Consider the following 19,833-nt stretch of genomic DNA (forward strand, 5'->3'; position numbering starts at 1 on the left):
CTGCTCCTGGCACTGCATTCTTGATGGTATGAGGTCCCCCTCTTCTCTCTGCTCACTTCTCTCTTTTATATCTCAAGAGATTGCCTCAGGACACAATCCAATCTTGTAGACTGAGTCCTGCCTTACTAACACAACTGCTGCCCATCCTCCCTCATTAACATCATAGAAGCAGGATTTACAACATATAGGAAAATCACACAGTACCAGGAATCATGGCCCAGCCAAACTGATACACCCATTTTGGGGGGACATAATTCAATCCATGACACTGTTATAGCCTTTCTTATAGTTGTCATGCCCACAGGATAGGGAGAATTATGGGCAAAGAAGAGGCTTATGCTCAGAAGCAGCCCATCCCAGTGAACCCTGCACTGCCACTTCTCATCCAGCTAGACTCCATCATTGTGTGGCAGGCTGCTCTCCTGCCCCATGCTTGGAAAAAGACAGGTACTGACCTTCCTAGGGCTGCACAGGAAACAGGAAAGGGTACAACCAGAGCTGATCCCTAGCCAATTCCCTTCTAAGGTCCTGGCAACCTTTCCTGCCAGCCTGTATTTGCCACCTCTCCACAAGGACCCAACTATCTTTGGAATCCCCAAAGGGGGATTCTCAAAGTTTTTGTTTCAGTGTCTGATCAATGTTCTGAGATCCATAAATTTTCCTATATCTTCTCTAGCACATTTGGGTTCATTCTGGAAGAAGGAGCCAAGAGCCTGGGCCTTTGCTGATTCACCATCTTGCCTAGCCATATAATACCTGTTTAGTTAAAAAAAAAAAAAAAGACATTCCCTACCTATCAGTATTTTGACATCCACAGCTGTTTTAGAAGTTTTGCAAGGACTGGAAAAGCTCAGCTACATTTTTTTTTTTTTTTTAAGCCTTTACAGCATGTAAATCATCAACACCCTGAGTAGAAAGAATGTTTTGGCTTTTCTAAATAGATCTTTTGCATTTCTAGTGACCACTACCACCCTATCTGCCCAGCCCAGTCCAGCCTTCATGTCTCTGCTCCTCCTCACCTCCCAATCCTTGGTACCATATAGAACTGGTAATGTTTCAATATGTCTACCACCAATTTTAAACTTTAAAGTGGCTCCCACTACAAGAAGGCCAAAGACCAAAACCATGGCCCAGGTAAAGATACTTTTTACAGAGAATTTTAGTGTAGAGACAGGGTTTTTGTGCTGCTGAACTACCAAGACAAGTGTTACAAGATGTAGACATATCATTAATTTCTCTTCCCTGCAGACAAAGCACTTGCACCTAATGAGGTGCTCCTGAGCTTAATACCTCTCTGCTTTGAAAACTCTTTTACCTTTATCAGCACTTCCTTCCAGTGAGATCAGATGTTCCAACAAATCAACTCTTTAAATGCTGAATTCACATACATTACATGATGAAAATATGTACATCATCTACCTTTATATGGGAATGAGATCCTTCATAATTACTGATATTAACATAGCAGAGGCAGGGTATTTCCAAATAATTACATCAGTACAATCAGTCAGTTGGGAAGAACAGTCTCAGAGTAGTAAAAGAGAAATTGATTGATTATTTTACATACAGGTTGTGAAAGTACTGAGATGTCAGATTCTCTTGGCTCTTATCAGATAAATCTTTAGGTTTAAAATAATATTTAATAAAGATTCTCATTTGGTCTTTCTCATATTGAACTTCTGGGGTCTTCCATAGAGTCCAGCCAAAAATTACACAAATAACAGGATATTAATAAATGGTTGTTGGGAAAAAATGAATTTACACCTAGTAGATGAATTACTAGCAATTGAAGATGTAGTGAACAATTTCCTTTTTTTAATATTCCCTGGTTTATATGCATCAAACATTCATTTTAGACCACCTCAGAAGATTGCTGGTCATTTTTTAGTGGTTTGATGGGTAATCTGTTCTTCTTTTCCCAAACTGGATGGGAAGAAATGTAGGAATGAGTAACACCCACAAATTTTTGGGATAATGATCCAGAGTACTGTCCAGAGGTTACACAACCCTGAATTATGCCCACACTCAGTGTTAAAACCCTTTATTAGTTCCCTGTCCCTCTCTGAATTAAATCTAAATTCATAATCGTTTTTCATTCATTTGAAACACATTTAAGCTCCTACCTTGTGGCAGGCACTTGCTGATGGCCTGATAATCAAGACATGACTAAAACACAATCAAATGTGAATGTTCAGGGTTATTTAGGGAAATGGTTTATCAGAGAAGCAACCTACAGTCACAGTGAAGAGTTAGCCTCACTGCCAACTAGAGAGAAACTCAAATCCTAATACATAGCTAGGGTCCCCAAGAAATAATGCAACAGTTCTGGGGGTATCCATTCTCAACAGGGCCTATTTAGGTAGAATGATTCTACATCTAACAATTCTGAAGGTACAAAAGACTACTAAAATATTCTTCTCCTCACTTCCTGTCCATTTTCTCTACACAGCTCCAATGTCTTGGCCATAAATGGCAAATGGCTTAATTGCAAAAATTCAGCCTGTAGGGCCTTTCCAATGGGCCTTCTAAGTTTGTTTTTCAGGCTTGTGCTTTATCTAATAGTGGTTGTCCTGTAGCCAAAAATAAATGAAAACCCAAGATATCATGGCACATCCTGGATCTCTTGATAGTGACCCAAAGTGTCCAAACACGCTGACAAGTATATCAGTCCAAAATACCCTCACTTCTTCTGCTTTTAGACAGACCCCCAAAAGGCTCTTATCTATTTTTAATTATTTCCAAAAAAGATAATTCCATCACCTTCCTGATTCATTCAGCCTGTAATACCCCTAAATACATTAAAGTTACATAATATTGTCTCAGGTGCTTCTCAACGTGCAAAATATTCCCTATCCCACTACTCTATCCCACTATTGAAAAGAGAACTGTCAATGAAGGAGAGTAAACATCTGAGATCTTTGGTTGGACTTCCAGCTTTGCTCTTTCATGAGAGTCAATTAGAGTGCAAAGAAAATCATGGGTCATGAAATGGGCAGTTGGTGGGAATCAGGAAACTGAAGTTCTGTTTTAGTCATGTATGACTGTGAGCTAAATACGTAATCCCATTGACCTCAGTCTCCTCACAAGTAAAATTAAGGGTTAGAGTAAATGATCATTAAGTTCCCTTCCAGCTCTAAAATTCTAGGACTTTCAGTAAGACCTTAGTTATCTCTCTTATGAGATCTCCTGGCTATTATCACACTCATTTACTAAATGACATTTTAATTTCAGCCCCAAGTGTTAAAGATTTTTACATGTTCAACAAATGGTACAATATACCAGCTAAATGCTTTAGGTTTGATCATAAATTGTCAGAAGTCAGTTATAGCCCTGAGTCTGTGATGATAAGCCTGGGGATTTATAAGTGAAACAGACAGCAAGGCTTCTGGAGTGTCACTGGGGGAAAGGAGTCTATTCCAACATGAAACAGGCATTACTGGGTTTCTCAGAAAAATATCCCAAGTCACAGTGGCCAGCCTATTAGGAAGTCTACTCACTCTTGCCAACTTTTTCAGTGACTGCTTTGTGTTATCATGGTCTAAAAAATAGGGATATATTTTCTTTTTTTTTTAACCAAGAGAAAAGAAGATGCGTTTCATCATCAAAAGCAACCCTTTCAGAGAAGGCAATTTAGAGTGTGGTGAAAAGTAAATGCATGCCTGTTAAAGCCACAGTTATTCCCTCACTTGCCAATCTCTGTTATTCCAGAAACAGCTGCTCTGAAGGTTGGTTGAGGTCTTGTTTAGAGAATCAATTAGCCAAAAAAGTTTGGGCCAGTGAAGAATGTCACTCAAGTATAGAAAGATTTGGAAAACACTTATTTTAGTATTTCTTGCAAGCAAACTTATCCATGATCCACACAACTTAAATACTGTGTAACTTAAAAAAAAAAAAAAAAAATCCACCTAAATGAGTTTCAGCAATGATTTTATTAACAAGATGCCAACAAAACCATAACTGGAGATCAACAATTAGGGATAGTATGAAGAGTTAAAGAAATAAATTGCGACCCTCAAATGGATTTTGGTTTTATCTTCACTATCTTTAAAAGAATGGCATTTTTATAGTTCTAATGACAATATGGAGTCGTGGTGGTGCAGTGGTAAAGAGATTGCTGCTAACCAAAAAAGGTCTGCAGTTTGAATCCACCACTAGCTCCTCAGAAACCCTATAGGGCAGTTCTAGTCTGTCCTATAGGGTCACTAGGAGTCGGAACTGACTCGATGGCAATGGGTTTTTTTTGTTTGTTTGGTTTGGTTTTTTTCTTGTTGTTGTTTAATGGCGATATAGGAGACCTGGTGGTGCAATGGCTAAAGTGCTCAGCTGCTAAACAAAGTGTCGGCAATTCAAACCCACCAGCTGCTCCAAGGGAGAAAGACATGGCAGTCTGCTTCCATAAAGATTTACAGTCTTGGAAACCCTATAGGGCAGTTCTACTCTGCCCTGTACGGTTACTATGAGTCAGAATTGACTCGATGGTAGTGAGTTTTTAATGACAATATAGACCTTTTGACTCAACTAAAAGGTGTTTTTCAAGAAGTCAGGGTATTTTCTACACATATAACACAGGCATCCTTCAGACTGTTTCCTTGATATGGTTAACTCTTATAGGAAAATATGTTTGTTTGAGAGAAAGAATAAGGTTCATTCCAGTTTTAAGACAACTGATTCTACAACTTTATCATCATCATTTTTATAATCTTACTTCTTATAGAAAACTACTAAAATATATTTAAATAGGTGTGATATGATCACTTTGGCAATTGTGTAAAAAAAAGGTTGGAGATATCAACACAAATTACAGATAATAACTAAAGGCCCTTCTAATCACCCAGGCAAGAAATGATGAGAAATTGAGTGAAGTTGTTGGTCGTAGGAGTAAGTCCCATATGGTAATTACCAATTATTTAAACATTCTATTTCTATGTCCTTGGCTTCTTTTCTAAATAGGAACAGATGGCCCTAAATATATTTTATATTCCAAGAATTTATTAAACAAGTTTGGGATTATACTTCTTATGGTAACTAAAGCCGTGAGACTGGGGAGATCATCAGGAGAGTATATCTAGATAGAGAAGAAGTCTAGATCATTCAACGAATAATTTAAATACTTAAAATTCTAGATGCTGGCAGTTTATCAGAGAATAAAATACAAAACATTCCGTGCCTTCTTGGAATTTCTATTCTAAGTGTCAAATAAGTAAAATATATAGTATGTTGTATGTTAATAAGGGCTACAGAGAAAAATTAAGCAAGAATGAGAGACAAGAAGTGTGGTGTGGTTGCAATTTCGGATAGGGTAGACATGGAAGTTCTCTCTGAGCAGCTCATTTGAATGAAGTGAGGAAGAGGTATCTGGGGGAAGAGTGTCCCAGGAAGTGGGAACAGCAAATACAGAAACCCTTAGCATACAGCAAGAAAGCTAGTGTGGCTAGAGGGAGAGAAAGTGTATTAAGAAATGAGGTTGCTATATTATATTGGCCCTTGCAAGCCAATACAGGGACTTAGGAATTTGCTCTGAGTATGCAGGAAATCCAAACCAAGTGTTTTTTAGCAGAGGAGTAAAATGGTATGACTTACTCTTTAAAAGGATCACTCTTGCTGCTGTGTTGAGAAAAGGCTATAGGAAGGAAAGAATGGAAACACAAAACCTATTGTTAGGAGACAACTGTAATCCTCTAAGTAAGAGATCCACCACTCATCTATCAGTTTCTCATACTGTGGTGGCTCATTTGTTGTTGTGACGCTGGAAGCTATGCCACCAGTATATCAAATGCCAAAGGGGTCACCCATGGTGGAGAGGTTTCAGCAGAGTTTCTAGAGTAAGACAGATTGGGAAGAAGAACCTGGTGATCTTCGTCCGAAAAAGGTCCTTTGAAAACCTTATGAATAGCCACAGAACATTGTCTGACATAGTGCTGGAAAGTAAACACCTCAGGTTGGAAGGCACTCAAAGTATGTCAGGGGAAGAGCTGCCTCCTTAAAGTAGAGTTGGCCTTAATGAGGTGGATGGAATAAAGCTTTCAGGACCTTTCTTTGCTGATGTGGCATGACTCAAAATGAGAAGAAACAGCTACAAATATTCATTAATAATCAGAACATGGAATGTACTAGGTATGAATCTAGGAAAATTAGAAGTCATCAAAAATGAAATGGAATGCATAAAGATCGAGATCCTAGGAATTAGTGAGCTAAACTTGACTGGTACCGGCCATTTTGAATAAGCCAATCATGTGGTCTATTATGCCTGGAATGACAAATTGAAGAGGAACAACATAGAAAATTTCAAGATCTGAAATACAGTGCTGTCAGTGACAAGATAATATCCATACACCTACAAGGAAGACCAGTTATTTCAACTATTATTCAAATTTACACACCAACTACTAATGCCAAAGATGAAAAAATTGAAAATGTTTACCAACTTCTGCAGTCTGAAATTGATCAAACATGCTATCAAGGTGCATTGAAAATTACTGGTGACTGGAACACAAAAGTTGGAAACAAGCGAAGGATCAGTATTTAGAGAATATGGCCTTGGTGACAGAAACGACACTGGAGATTGCATGACAGAATTTTGCAAAACTGATGACCTATTCATTACAAATACCTTTTTTCAATAACATAAATGGCGAATATACATGCGGACTTCACAGGATGGAATACACAAATCAAATTAACTACATATATGGAAAGAAATGAAGAAGCTCAGTATCATCAGTCAGAACACAGCCAGGGGCAGACTGCAGAACAGATCAATTGTTCATGTGCAAGTTCAAGTTGAAGCTGAGAAAATTAAAACAAGTCCACGAGAGCCAAAGTACCTTGCGTAAATCCCACCTGAATTTAGAGACTATCTCAAGAATAGATTTGATGCATTGAACACTAATGACTGAAGACCAGCTGAGTTGTGGGATGGCATCAAAGACATCATAAATGAAGAAAGAAAAAGAGCAATAAAAAGATAACAAAGATCCACCTACGATCACCTGATCTTTGACAAAAGCCCAAAGTCCATTAAATGGGGAAAAGAGAGAGACTTTTTTAGCAAATGGTACTGGCAAAACTGGATGTCCATCTGCAAAAAAAAAACAGGACCCATACCTCAAACCATACAGAAAAACTAACTGAAAATGGATCAAAGAACTAAATGTAAAACCAAAAACTATAAAGATCATAGAAGAAAAAATAGGGTCAATACTAGAGGCCCTAATACATGGTATAAATAGGATACAAACCATAACATACAACACACAAACACCAGAAGATAAGCTAGATACCTGGGATCTTCTAAAAATTAAACACTTATGCTCATCGAAAGACTTCACCAAAAGAGTACAAAGAGAACCTACAGACTGGGAAAAAATTTTGGGCCACGACATATTCAACAAAGGTCTAATCTCTAAAATCTATAGGAAAATCCAATACCTCTACAACAAAAAGATAAATAATGCAATCAAAAAATGGGCAAATGTTTGGTGAAGGGTAAGACAGTATACGATACTGGGGAAGCCAGCAAAATTTGTCCAAGGCAAGGTCATGGAAGCTCCATAGACACATCCAAATTCCTTGAAGGAATAAAACACTGGGCTGAAGGCTGCGTGGACCATGGTCTCAGAGAATATCTAGCTCAATTGGCATAACATAGTTTATAAGAAAAATGCTCTACATTCTACTTTGGTGAGTAGCGTCTGGGATCTTGAAAACTTGTAAGCAGCCATCTAAGACACTCCACTGGTCTCACCCCATCTGGAGCAAAGGAGAATGAAGAAAACCAAAGACACAAGGGAAAGATTAGTCTAAAGGACTAATGGACCACAACAACCACAGGCTCCACCAGACTGAGTCCAGCACGAGTAGATGGTGTCCAGCTACCATCACCTACTGCTCTGACAGGGATCACAATAGAGGGTCCTGGACAGAGTTGGAGAAAAATGTAGAACAAAATTCTAACTCACACACACACACAAAAAAAACCACCATACTTACTGGTCTGGTAGAGACTAAAGAAACACCAAGAGTATGGCCCCCAGCCACCCTTATAGTTCAGTAATGAAGTCACTCCTGGCTTTCACCCCTCAGCCAAAGATTAGACAGGCCCATAAAACAAAATGAGACTAAATGAGCATGCCAGCCCAAGGCCAAGGACGAGAAGGCAGGAGACAGGAAAGCTGGTAATGGGGAACCCAAGGTCGAGAAGGGGAGAATGTTGACATGTCGTGGGGTTGACAACCAATGTCACAAAACAATATGTTTATTAATTGTTTAATGAGAAGCTAGTTTGCTCTGTAAACTTTCATCAAAAGTACAAAAAATTAAAATTTAAATTTAAAAAAAAAGGGCAAAGCATATGAACAGACACTTCACCAAAGAAGACATTCAGGTGGCTGAAAGACACATGAGGAAATACTCGTGATGACTAGCCATTAGAGAAATACAAATCAAAACTACAATGAGACATCATCACACCCCAACATTATTCACATGAATTAAAATAATAATAATAATAATAATAACTGTTGGAGAGGTTGTGGGGAGATTGGAACTCTTATGCACTGCTGGTAGGAATGGAAAATGGTATGACCATTTTAGAAAATGATATGGCACTTCCTTAAAAAGCTAGAAATAGAAATACCATACAGTCCAGCAATCTCACGCCTAGGAATACATCCTAGAGAGATAAGAGCCGTCACATGAGTAGACATATGCACACCTGTATTCATTGCAGCATTATTCGCAATAACAAAAAGATGGAAACAACCTAAGTGCCCATCAACATATGAATGAATAAACAAATCATGATACATATACACAATGGACTACTACCCTACAATAAAGAGCAATGATGAATCTGCAAACCATCTCAAAACATGGATGAATCTGGAGGGCAGTATGCTGAGTAAAATAAGTCAATCACAAAAGGACATATACTATATAAGATCACTAGTATAAAAACTCATCAAAAGGTTTGCACACACAAAGAAACAGTTTTTGATGGTTTTGGGGGGGAAATTATTGACTAGACAATAGATAGGTGATAACTTTGGTGAAGGGTAAGACAGTACACAATACTGGGGAAGTCAGCACAACTTAACCAAGGCAAGGTCATGGAAGCTTCATAGACACATCCAAACTCCCTGAGGGACCGAATCACTGGCTGAGGGCTGGGGACCGTGCGGACCATCTAGCTCAATTGGCATAACATAGTTTATAAAGAAATTGTTCTACATCCTACTTTGGTGAGTAGCATCTGTGGTCTTAAAAGCTTGTGAGCAGCCATCTAAGATACTCCTCTGGTCCCACGCTGTCTGGAGCAAAAGAGAATGAAGAAAACCAAAAGAACAAGGGAAAGATTAGTCCAAAGGACTAATGGACCACAACTACCACAGCCTCCACCAGACTGAGTCCAGTACAACTAGATGGTGCCTCGCTACCACCACCAACTGCTCTGACAGGGATCACAATAGTGGGCCCCACACAGAACTGGAGAAAACTGTAGAACAGAATTCAAACTCACAGAAAAGGACCAGATGTACTGGTCTGACAGAGACTGGAGAAACCCCAAGAGTATGGCCCCCAGACACCCTTTTAACTCAGTACTGAGGTCATTCCTGAGGTTCACTCTTCAGCCAAAGATTAGTCAGACCCATAAAACAAACAGTAATACACGTAGCTCAACCATATATTCAAGACTAAATGGGCATACAGCCCAGGGCAAGGAACAGAAGGCAGGAGAGGACAGGAAAGCTTGACAAATGGAAATGGGGAACCAAAGTTCAAGAAGGCAAGAGTGTTGACACGTTGCAGGTTGGCAACCAGTGTCACAAAACAATATGTGTATTAATTTTTTAATGAGAATCTAATTTGCTTGTAAACCTTCATCTAAAGTTCAGTAAAAAAAAAATTTTTGAGGAAAAAAAGACCAAAATGAATGTTAGAGGAGACTGAAACTTGCTCTTGAATGTAGAGTAGCTAAAGCAAAAGGAAGAGAAGATGAAGTAAAAGAGCTGAACAGATTTCAAAGGGCAGCTCCAGAAGACAAAGTAAAATATTGTAATGAAATGTGAAAAGACTGGAGTTAGAAAACCAAAAGTGAAGAACATGCTTGGCATTTCTCAAGCTGAAAGAACTGAAGAAAAAATTCAAGCCTTGAGTTGCAATATTGAAGGATCCTTTGGGCAGAATGGAGCGTTGGTGGCACAGTGGTGAAGAGCCGCAGCAAGCGATGGTGAGCTACTGCTGCTAATGAAAAGGTTGGTAGTTTGAAGCCACCAGCCACTCCTTGGAAACCCTATGGAGAAATTCTACTTTGTCCTGTAGGGTCGCTACGAGTTGGAATCCACTCAATGGCAATGGGTTTGGTTTTGGTTTACGGGCAGAATATTGAGCAATGCAGGGAGCATCAAAAGAAGATGGAAGGAATACACAGAGTCACTGTACCAAAAAGAACTGGTCGACTTTCAAGCATTTCAGGAGGTAGCATATGATTAAGAACCAATGGTACTGAAGGAAGAAGTCCAAGCTGCACTGAAGGCATTGGCAAAAAAACAAGTCTTCAGGAATTAACAGAATACCAATTGACATGTTTCAACAAAGGGATGTGACACTGGAAGTGCTCACTCACCTATGCCAAGAAATTTGGAAGGCTGCTACCTGGCCAACGGACTTGAAGAGATTCGTATTTGTGCCCATTCCAAAGAAAAGTGATCCAGCAGAATGCGGAAATTATCAAACAATATCGTTAATATCACACACAAGTAAAATTTTGCTAAAGATAATCCTAAAATGGTTGCAGCAGTACATCACCTGGAACTTCTAAGAACTCAAGCCAAATTCAGAAAAGGACATGAAATGAGGGATATCATTGTTGATGTCAAATGGATCTTGGCTAAAAGCAGAGAATACTGAAAGATGTTCACCTGTGCTTTATTAACTATGCAAAGGCATTCGACTGTGTGGATCATAACAAATTATGGATAACGTTGTGAAAAATGGGAATTCTGGAACACTTAATTATGCTCATGTGGAACCTATACATAGACCATGAGGCAGGCCTTCAAACATAACAAGGAGATACTGCATGGTTTAAAATCAGGAGAAAGACGTTCGTCAGAGTTGTATCCCTTCACCACACCTAATCAATCTTTATGTTGAGCAAATAATCTGAGAAGCTGGACTATATGAAGAAGAACGTGACAGCAGGATTGGAGGAAGACTCGTTAACAACCTGCAATACGCATATGATTCAACCTTGCTTGCTAAAAGTGAAGAGGACTTGAAGCATTTACTGATGAAGATCAAAGACTACAGCCTTCAGTATTGATTACGCCTCAACATGAAGAAAACAAAAATCTTCACAACTAGACAAATAAGCAACATCAAAATAAATGGAGAAAATATTGACATTGTCAAGAATTGTCATTTTACTGGGATCCACAATCAATGCTCATGGAAGCAGCAGTCAAGAAATCAAATGATATATTGCATCGGGCAAATCTGCTGTAAAACATCTCTTTAAAGTGTTAAAAAGCAAAGATATCACCTTGAAGATTAAGGTGCATCTGACTCAAGCCATGGTATTTTTAATCACCTCATATGCATGTGAGAGCTGGACAATGGATAAGGAAGACCAAAGAAGAATTGATGCCTTTGAATTGTGGTGTTGGCAAAGAATATTGAATATACTATGGACTACCAGAAGAACAAACAAATCCATCTTGGAAGAAATACAACCAGAATGCTCCTTGGAAGGGAGAATGGTAAGACTTCCTCTTATGTACTTTGGACATATTGTCAAGATGGACCAGACCCTGGAGAAGGACATCAGTCATGGTAAAGTAGAGGGTCAGTGAAAAATAGGAAGACTCTCAATGAGATAGACTGACACCGTGGCTGCAGCAATGAGCTCAGACACGGCAATGGTTGTGAGGATGGCACAGGACCAGGACATGTTTTGTTCTGTTGTGCATGGGGTCACTATGAGTCAGAGCACCAACCAACAACAACAAGAAGTAAGAGTTCTTGGTAGCAGTGAAGCTGATGAGACATGGTTATTTCTGAAAATATTTTGAAGATAGAGCTGTTAGGGTGTGCAGATACATTGAATTTAGGGTATAAAAGAAAGGAGTCAAAGATGAGATTTTGGCCTGAGCCTGAGGTAAGGAGGAATGCATGAAAACAAGCTTGGAGTGGAATATCGAGGGAAGTCTGGGGGAAGATCAGAGGTCAGTTTGAACTCATTAATTTTGATATGCCTATTAACTATCCATTTAAAGTTGTTGAAAATGCAATTGTATCTAAGAATCTTCAAAGACATGAGCCTGAGATTATAAATGTGGGAGATATAGATGATATAAATACATACATTTTATCAAGCTGGAAATTTTCAACATCATTCCCAGACTGAAAGTTAGATAGGCCTGGAATTTAACAAGGACTCTCCATTCTCCTTATCCTTTTCTTCTTTGTTCATATCAATAAATCCACTGCTATTAATTTTTTTTTTATAACCTCAAGGATTTGGGGATGGTGTAAATTTAGATCCGAGTAATATCCTCTGAGGGAGGAATAGGATTGAGTGTTCAAATTGACTAAGAGAGAGGATGCTGTAACAGGTGCCTGGGAGATTTCTGGCCAGAGGACACAGTACTTATAAGAGAATGCACAGGAACTTTGGACTCCTTTCCTGGCTTCATTTCCCAAGGATCCATTTTCCATAAGCACTCCTAGGTACAGGGGTTCTATTTCCCACCACTGAGGTAGACTTTTTAATATAAGTTCTGAAGTTATATCAACAATCTTCTTATATATATTTGATTAAATAATGTACATCGAGTTGGAAATTACTGTGAGTTAATGTTCCAGGGAGGAATTACGGATTATTTACATAAGTAATACTGGGAAACAGCTGCAGAAACCTAGGGGAGTGTCACAAAGTTGGTAAAGTGCTACCAATACTAAATCTTGCAAATGTCAACAATAGGGAAGTTTTCTTATGGGATACATCATAGAAAGTCCCTTTTCTGCAAATAAGCTGATCTATGTGTCTCCATGGAAAAGCGAGAGCATTCAGTAAGGTCACTACAATGCCACTGGCTTGAAGTTTGAAATGAAACATAAACTTTCACTCTTTTTGGAAAAAGTTATTAAATAATGTGAGGACACAAATCTGCCTAATAAATCCTATGCTCTTGGTTTAGCTTTCTTTAACTATGAATTGGAGTAGGATCTATAATACACACACTTAAACTATCTAGGGGCTGAGACTTCAGAATAGTGAGAAAAGTCACAATTTGCTTCCAGTTTTAATGAGTTCTAACAAATAGCAAACTCTGAATAACTATATTGTCTCTTTGCTTCAAGATCTCACGCAAGGTTGCAAGATAATGACATCTATCCTTAAATCACTTTACTTCAGCATACTTGAAATCTTACACCTGCACACTAACTCTGCTGTTAGAAGTCAGGACACTGGTTACCTTGGAGGAGAGGCATGACGAGAAGAGAGCACTAAGAAGACTTCTGCGGTGCAAATATGTTGTTTTTTGGTCTGGGTGTTGGTTACTAGGTGTGTTCAATTTGATGTGTTATGTGTGTGTGTGTGTGTGTGTATAATACTTCAATAAAAAGTTACATAATCATACACCAATGTTCACTGTAGCACTATTCACAATGGCCAGAAAAGTAGAAACAGCCTAAACATCCATCAACAGATGAATGGAAAAACAAGATGTAGTACATACATGCAAAGAAATATAACTCAGCCATGAAGACATATGAAGTTGGGATACATGCTACAACATGAGGAAACCTTGAAAACATTATTCTGAGTGAAGTAAGTCAGTCACAAAAGGGCACATATTGTATAATCCCGCTTACATGAAATATCTGGAATAGGCAAATGTATAGAGAACAAAGTTTATTAGTGGTTACCAGGGATGGGTGGGAGAGAGGGGGAAAGTGGGACACATTGCTTAGGGGACACTGTTAAGGGTGATAGAAAAATTTAGAAACATTATGGTGATGGTTGAACAACATGATAAACATAATTAATGTCACTGAATTGTACATATGAAGAATCTTGAAATGGCAAATGTTTTGTTACATATATATTTACCACAAAAAATAGTTAAAAAATCAATTATGTCTAATACTTAGCAAATTCTTAGCCACATTTTAAGTAAAATGTCTTAGCCTAGAGAAATTTGTACTTTGCACTTCATAATTAGGACGTTGGATGTATCAGGATTCTACCAAAGAAGTAGAACCAGTAGAATACATATATTTAGAGATTTATTTCAAGAAAATGGCTATGTGATTGTAGGTGCTGGCTGGGGAGTCAGAAATCCATAGGGCAGGCCAGCAGCTGGAAATTCCTGGGCTGGAGCTGATGCTGCAGTCCACAGACAGAGTTTCTTTCTCAGGAAAACCTTAGTTTTACTCTTAATGTTTTTGAACTGACTGGATGAGGTCTGTCCACATTATCAAAGGTCATCTCCTTTATTTAAAATCACCTGGTTGTAGACATTAAGACTATCTAAAGAATACCTCTGCTGCAACACCTAAATTAGTGCTTGATAGAATAAATGGGTTGCACAAATGGTTAAGTACTTGGGTGCTAACCAAAAGGTTGATGATTCTAGTTCACTCAGAAGCGTCTTGGAAAAAAGGCCTGGTGATCTACTCCCATAAAATCAACCACTGAAAACACTATGGAGCACTACTTGGAATCAACTCAATAGCAATTCGATATCGCCTACCCAAATTAACACATAAAACTTAGTAACACATAGATTATATTAGGATTGTGGGTTCTAGCTGAAATTCGATCTTCATTTTGTCAAGGCTACCATTGTCTCAAGGAGCTCTAGCGGCACAGTGGTTAAGCACTTGGCCGCTAACTAAAAGGTCAGCAGTTCAAACCCACTAGCCGCTCTGTAGGAGAAAGATGCGGCGATCTGCTTCTGTAAAGATTGTAGCCTTGGAAACTCTAGAGGGCAGTTCTACTCTGTCCTATGTGATCCCTAGAATCAGAATCGACCCCACAGCAACAAGTTTAACTGGTTACCATTGTCTCATTAGAAGTTTTGACCAAAAAGCAGTATATAAAAAAAAGTTATAGGTAAGATGAAGTTTTTCTTGTGTCTTAAGTACAAAATTCAATACTTTCTAAGCCTCCTCCAGCATGACCCTTGAGGAAGGAATTCATACCTATTGTCTTCTTCTCAGAAATGAATTACATTTAGAAAGGCTGAAGAAATCTGTTCAATCGTTTGGAATGATAATAGCATTCTAACAAGCAAAAATGTGGGTTTTTTTTAACAGCATAGAAATTTGCCAGAATTTATGTGTATGCAGAAAATTAAAGGACTTAGAATTTTAAAATTTCAAACTTGGCACATGTATTTCTCCAGTGAAGCATGTGGGTATTGCAAGTTTGCGGGGGCAGCAACGGGGGGAGCATTTGGAAATGAATGATACCAATAAGAAAAGAACCAAAGTTCTCTTTAGGTCCCCAGCATTTTGAGACATACCAACACACTCTTCCTCCTCTTCCTCTGGGTTTTCCAAGATTTATCCCAAAACCAATAGGAAAGGGAGGAATCATTTGATAGAGCCCCCACCGCTAGTGTATTCCTTCCCCAAATCTCAGCAATGCCAGGGAGAGCCTAACCCTTTCCTTCTTACTGGTTTTCAGTTTGATTTTATGATAACAATTCTCTCTGAGCTGATAATAGTAACAACAGCTTATAACTACTGAGCACTTACTATGTGCTGCCCAGTGTTCTAAAAACTTTATATTTACTCAAATAATTTTCTCAAAAATTATAAGATAGGCACTATTATCTTCCCCATTTTATGTTTAGGAAAACTGAGGCACAGAGAAGGGAGATCATGTGCTTATGGTCACATAGGTAGCACCTGGCGGAGCCAGGATTCAAACCCCAGCAACCTAACTCCATTAATCACTAGATTAATTCCCTGGTATATCGGAAAGAACAGACTTGATGTTCAGGCACAAGCTAGAAAGCTGTTACGCTCAAAACCATGTAGTTGTTAAAATAGCTTCCGTTTTTTCACCAACAGAATTCAAATAAAATTCTCTGCAAGGTATTAACACACTCACACATTTATACTTGGTAATAGAACCCACACAAACTGAGGTGCTGAATGGGCACTAGCTGATAATATTTAGTTATAATAATAAACAATTAGATGTGGGCTGGATTATTTTGAGTTTTGAATGTGGAGGGCTTCATGTGACAAACACAATTTACAGGGTTTAAATCTTTTATTTGGACTTCTGCCCAAGAGAAGCTTACCTGGGATTGCCACTGGGTATATAATTATCAGTTTATTCCAAAATACAGTAAGGCAAGTAGGTAGGTTTTATTTATTTATTTTCTAATCCCTGAATTTTTTTACTGGTTCACAAAAACCTGCAGGATAAGATTCTGTGGAAGAGAATTCATAACTTGTTTTGGTAAAATTCTATTTTTGCCAGTATTTTGTCTCTAGACCGACAAAAAGAGCAGCAATAATATCTCTTCAGAGGCAAAATTGGTGTGGATTTTTTTTTTTCCTCTCAGCAGAACTTTAGACTCTGAAGAAGTATTTTGGTATACTTATTTAAAGAACAGCTAGATTTACTGCCAAATCGCTCTTCATGAAAGACATATGTAAATACAGCAGAGTAAACGAGATAATTCTATTTCATTTAAAAAACACTTTCTTACTTACGTGAACTTGTTTGAAAGAATATGAAATGCTCTGTATTTAGTTCTGTAAAAAGTTTGGCTGTGATATTTATGATGTAATCATAACCAAGAGTTGAAAATTATATTAATATTGAATGCAAAATTATTTTCTTTTCTCTCTTCTTGTATCTAATAAAGGAAAATGCTAATTAAAACATTGATTGCAAGAACTATTCTCTCTGGCATCCAGTACTGCCATTTAGCTTTATTTTATTTGTAATGTGTTAGAATTTACATTTACAATGTTCTAGTCTACAAACTATCATGTTAGGAAATTGAATTAGATATACTCTTTCATCAAAAACAGCATTAAAATCACAAAAGTTCACCCTTATTGATATCATTTGCATCAGGTAGTCCACCAGAAAATTTTTGCCCCAAATTTGCATTTTCCAACAAATATCTAATATTTTGTTTCCTCTCATTCCAGATATGAAACTGGCATCTGAAAGCAATTTTATATCAGCTATCTAGTTTAAAATCTTAAAACCTTGTGAAATAATTTGAAAGATGATATTATTTCTGTTTTACAAACAGGGAACTGAGGACTCAAATGACTAAGTGCATTGTCCTAAATTTTACTGTTAACAAGTAAAATCCATTCAAAAATATTAATTTCCTGTCTTCAGAACCTAAGCGCTTCTTGCTCCATTATGCTGCCAACGCATCCTTGATTTAGATACTTTTTCTCCTGGTTAATTCCCCTGCTTTATTGACCTTAACAACGTGTCATAACCCAAATCATTAAATAAACAATGCATGCATACTAAAAAATTAGTTTGTTTTATTTTTGGAAATATTTTTTCATTCCACTAATGTTAAAGTAAGGAGCCCTGGTGACACAACAGTCAAGTGCTCAGCTGCTAACCAAAAGACTGTCAGTTCGAACCTACCCAGCAACTCTGTAGGAGTTGGCAATCCGCTTCCGTCAAGATTACAGTCAAGAAAATCCTACGGAGCAGTTCTACTCTGTCACGAGGTCACTATGAGTCGGAATCAACTCAATGGCACCAACAACGGCAAAAAAGTTAGTGATCATTGCCTATCTAGAAAATTGTCTATATGAAATGACTATTGAAATTCCAAAATTGCGCTTAGCATTACCACTCCATACCCAGCCCCAACAAACCAGTTTATTTCGATAAATGTCACACTCATTAACCTTGTAACATTAGCCAGATGCACAAGAATCATCCTAGATTCCTCCCTTTACTTTGCCCCTCTATTCCCGCCGCAAAGTCTTCTTCATATTACCTCCTAAGTATCTCTGGAATCAATACACCACTCCTCATTACTAATTTGGCTTTATTAGAACAAGCTGTTATCTTTTTCTTACCTAGACTGTTGCAATAACTTCCTGTTGGTCTCCCCACCAGAAGCTTCCTCCAGCTCCCATCTATATTTCAAAACTATTGCCGAAGAGATCTTTCTGTTGCAACATGTCACAGACTTGCTGTAAACATTCCAATGCCTCCTTCAGGATAAGGTTAAACTCCACAGTAAGATATACATAGTGATGAATCTCCTGACCCTCTCTTCAGCCTCTTCTCTCTCCATCCTTCTATATTGTTGTTGCTAGTTGCCATCGAGTCAGCTCCAAGACCAACAAAACAGAATGTAGCCCAGTCCTGTGCCATCTTCATGATCTATGGTATGCTGGAATCAATTGTTGCGGACATCGTGTATTTTGAGTGCCTTCCATCCTAGAGGACTCATCTTCTAGCACTATATTGGACAATATTCTTTTGTGATCCATAAGATTTTCATTGGCTAATTTTCAGAAGTAGATCGCCAGGCCTTTCTTCCTAGTCTGTCTTAGTCTGGAAGTTCTGCTGAAATCTGTCCATCATAGATGACCCTGTTGGTATTTGAAATACTGGTGGCATAGTTTCCAGCATCATAGCAACACACAAGCCACCACAGTATAACAAATTGACATGTGGGCAGTGGACCCTTCCATAACAATTCCATTCATACACACTTCTTACATTCTCAGGCTCACAATCATCTCTCTCAGCTCTTGGCCTACACACACGTTGTCTCTTCCAAGAACACTGTTGTTAACCTCAGACAGCAGAAAGATATGTAAAGCTGCAACAGTAACACCAAATACCACAGCACCATAATAGTTTGAATTTTACTCAATGTTCTTATCATATTTCTTCACTGGCACCCAAGAGCATCCTCTCCCCTCTTCTGCTCACCTCTCCCACACTAGTCTTTCCTTTTTCTATTGATGGGCAACAGTTTCAGCAATGTGTTCTACTGGTCAGTTTCAAAGTGGAGAGGCAATGGTGCATTGGCTGTGAATTCAGAACAGGGAGGAACAGAGACAATAAAAACTCTAAGAGGAGTTCAAGGGACTGAAGTTTTAAATGCCCTGTTTCCAACAGAAGAAGAAATTAAGTTATCAAGGACTAAATGAAACTCCATAAACTTGGAAAAAGGAGTTGGAGAGTCTTCAACAGGTCAGCAGAGTAACTGCTACCTGAATTTCCACAGTTCGCCTGAATCAGGCTAAGAGCTGTGCACATCATCCGAACTACTAGCTTAAGCTCTAACAAGAGAAGTCTAACCACAACTGGCCAAGCAGATTAATGACAAATACTGGACCTGAATTATTCTCTTTTATTCAAGAAAGGGAACATATAAAGTAATAATATTAGTAGGAAACTTGAAAGGATTTTACACAGGAAAGAAGAAAAATACATATTCAAGAAGACCTACAGCTATGAGAAATCATCACTGTGTATTGTCAGAAATTTCATAAACACGTGCAGTCTATTAAATTAGGAGAGAGATAAAATGATATGGCATCAAACTGAAATAAAACTGGAAACTGAAATGCAGACAGAGAGATGAAACAAGGATAAGCTTTGAGTTGGATGAAGTGAAGGAATAATGTAAGAGAGAATTTCAATAGAAGAATTAAAATCTGCATTAAAAGTAGTATACAGTAAAGACTCCGGCAAGATGGCGGTCTAGGCAGAAGCACCACGCCGTCCCTCCACAACAAAGATCCGAAAAACTAAGCCAAACAGAGAATCAACAATCCTGAAACCCTAGAACATCAAAT

Source organism: Trichechus manatus, unplaced genomic scaffold (genome assembly GCF_000243295.1).
Source record: "Trichechus manatus latirostris isolate Lorelei unplaced genomic scaffold, TriManLat1.0 scaffold00059, whole genome shotgun sequence".
In the NCBI taxonomy this organism is placed as follows: Eukaryota; Metazoa; Chordata; class Mammalia; order Sirenia; family Trichechidae; genus Trichechus; species Trichechus manatus.